This window comes from Calidris pugnax, unplaced genomic scaffold, assembly GCF_001431845.1.
Source record: "Calidris pugnax isolate Ruff unplaced genomic scaffold, ASM143184v1 scaffold82, whole genome shotgun sequence".
Lineage (NCBI taxonomy): Eukaryota > Metazoa > Chordata > Aves > Charadriiformes > Scolopacidae > Calidris > Calidris pugnax.
This window is the reverse complement of record NW_015090833.1, coordinates 2,113,776-2,116,893: the sequence shown is the minus strand read 5'-3', so window position 1 is coordinate 2,116,893 and position 3,118 is coordinate 2,113,776.

Sequence of the window (3,118 nt, the reverse complement as noted above, 5' to 3'; positions counted from 1 at the left end):
CCCCGGGGAGGAGAACGGGGCGGGGAGAGGCCGGGGGGCGGCCCCGCAGCGCCGGGCCTGGAGGCGCAGCCGGCGGCGGGGACGGAGGGGAGGGACGGCGGCGCCGGGCTCCGGCCCACGGTCCCCGGCCCGGGCAGAGCCGCCTCTCGCTCCGGCCGGAGAGAAACCCCCCAGGGCCGGCGGTGTTTCTGGGTGAAATCGGGCTTGTTTTGAGTCTTGGCTGCCCTGCTCGCTCTAAGAATGGCTGAACACAGCAGCGAGTGCCAGGTGTCGCCCCATTTATGTCTTTGGACATGGACCTGATGGAGAGGGTCCAGAGGAGGGCCACAAGGATGATCAGGGGGATGGAGCACCTCTGCTACGAGGACAGGCTGAGGGAGCTGGGGTTGTTCAGCCTGGAGAAGAGGAGGCTCCGGGGAGACCTAATAGCGGCCTTCCAGTACCTGAGGGGGGTCTACAGGAAGGCTGGGGAGAACCTGTTTAGAAAGGCCTGCAGTGACAGGACGAGGGGAAATGGCTTCAAGCTGGAGGGGAACAGATTTAGATTGGAGATGAGGAGAGGGTTCTTCACTGTGAGGGTGGTGGAGCACTGGAACAGGTTGCCCAGGGAGGGGGTTGAGGCCCCTTCCCTGGAGATATTCAAGGAGAGGCTCGACGAGGCCCTGGGCAACCTGGTCTAGTTGGGGGTGTCCCTGCTGACTGCAGGGGGGTCGGACTAGATGGCCTTTGGAGGTCCCTTCCGGCCTGGGCAATTCTATGATTCTATGATTCTGTGATTCTATGATTTGTGGACCATCTTTGTAATGAACTGCATCCCCGGGGTCCTTGTGCCTTGGCACGGTGTTGCAATATTTGCATTGCGAACACTCCAGGGAACGTGTGTTTACTTTTTTAAAACTTGTTTACCGAAATAAATCAGGGAAATACAATTCTGTTCATTTCAGTCTTTTTTTTTTTTTCCCAAATAACAGCTTTCCGGACAAATTTGACCCAGTACTGTCTCATTGAGATGATTCATTTTTCAGTATTCCCAGACAAAAGGAGTCTGTTTGGAGCAATACTGCTTGGAGCTATAAGCCAGTGGATTGTCATAAATTAGGCAAGCCGTATGGCATGGGATACCTCCAAGGACCACCTAAGAGCTGCAGGAAGTGGTGCGGGTGATTCAGGAGGTGGCTGGCTGCCATCTGAGTCAGTACGGAACGAATGCCCCCGCGTGCTGCCGTGGTTATTGTTCTGTGGGGTTGGACATAACACTGGGCCTTGACCAGTTCCCATCACTGATGGTCTCAGGGCACACGTGAAAAAAAAAAAAAGAGGAGGGTTAATTTGCGTGTCCTCATTTTTACGTCCCTAATTCCAGAGGACTTTGCTTTCATCTTGGCTGAATTTCATTTCCAGCACGGGGCCTTAATTCAAACTAGGTTCAACCATAAATGTGCGAGTGCATTTTCCTTACCTTTTAATTAAGCAGGATACTCAGCCATTTTTCTCCTGGCCGTGCTTCTCTTGGGGAGCGGGGAGGTGAGTGGTGAGGAAGGCCATTCCTGGGTGTATACGTGTGCTGGATCTCCGGGGACACTCTTGGTGTTTAGAGATGCGTCTTTTTTTTTTTTTCCCAAATAACAGCTTTCCGGACAAATTTGACCCAGTACTGTCTCATTGAGATGATTCATTTTTCAGTATTCCCAGACAAAAGGAGTCTGTTTGGAGCAATACTGCTTGGAGCTATAAGCCAGTGGATTGTCATAAATTAGGCAAGCCGTATGGCATGGGATACCTCCAAGGACCACCTAAGAGCTGCAGGAAGTGGTGCGGGTGATTCAGGAGGTGGCTGGCTGCCATCTGAGTCAGTACGGAACGAATGCCCCCGCGTGCTGCCGTGGTTATTGTTCTGTGGGGTTGGACATAACACTGGGCCTTGACCAGTTCCCATCACTGATGGTCTCAGGGCACACGTGAAAAAAAAAAAAAGAGGAGGGTTAATTTGCGTGTCCTCATTTTTACGTCCCTAATTCCAGAGGACTTTGCTTTCATCTTGGCTGAATTTCATTTCCAGCACGGGGCCTTAATTCAAACTAGGTTCAACCATAAATGTGCGAGTGCATTTTCCTTACCTTTTAATTAAGCAGGATACTCAGCCATTTTTCTCCTGGCCGTGCTTCTCTTGGGGAGCGGGGAGGTGAGTGGTGAGGAAGGCCATTCCTGGGTGTATACGTGTGCTGGATCTCCGGGGACACTCTTGGTGTTTAGAGATGCGGAATTTTCCTCTTACCCTGAGACCTTTTCCTGCCCACCTGCCGTGACCCAGGGGGGTAACAGCAATGGCCAGGGCCAGGGTGCTGAGGGAAGTCCAAGATCTCGCTTGTGGAGACTCAAAAGCAGGTTCTCCTTGGCCTGCCTAGCCAGAGCTGCCCAGGGTCTATTACATGACCAGCACGGCATGAGCACCTTCTGCAGCAGCAGAAACATGTCATCTCTGAGTCCAAGAAAGCTGTGAAAGATGTCTGAGAACTGTACAGGAAACTCAGCAGGCTTCAGTCTGCCTGTGAATTCAGCCTCTCTGCTAACTCCACCACAGCCTGTGACCTGCACCCCAGCACTGGTCAGCACTGGGACCCATCATCTCTCCTGAGCACCTCGCAGCCCATTCCCATTGCCGATAGGAGCTGCTCTGTCCGAGGGCTACTCACAGGCTTGCACTTTCCTGTGTGCTAGTTCCAGGTGTGCAAGGGCTTCCTGCACTAACAGAGATCCCTGTTCTTCACAGTGAGAGGGAGAGATGGAGTGGAGGAGGTAGAAGAGCAGCGGGGAAGTTGGAGGAAACCAGACGTGACAAGTGCTGAAGCAGAACTTTTCAGCTTTGTGGTGGCTTCTCGCCAGATGAGATCACAGCTCCTACGGAATCTTGTCTCCTTTATTTCCTTAATATTTGACTTTCTTGCTTCCTTAAGAAGCAGGAATTGCCGATCTTCAATCACTTGCTTTGAATACTGTCTACATCTCAAACAACAGTGCAAACAGTGGTGGAGGGGGGGGGCTGACATACGCCAGTGTTTATGGCCTGCAGCAGAATCCCTCTAAGCCTGTTTGGAAAACTAACTGGGGATGGAGCCTG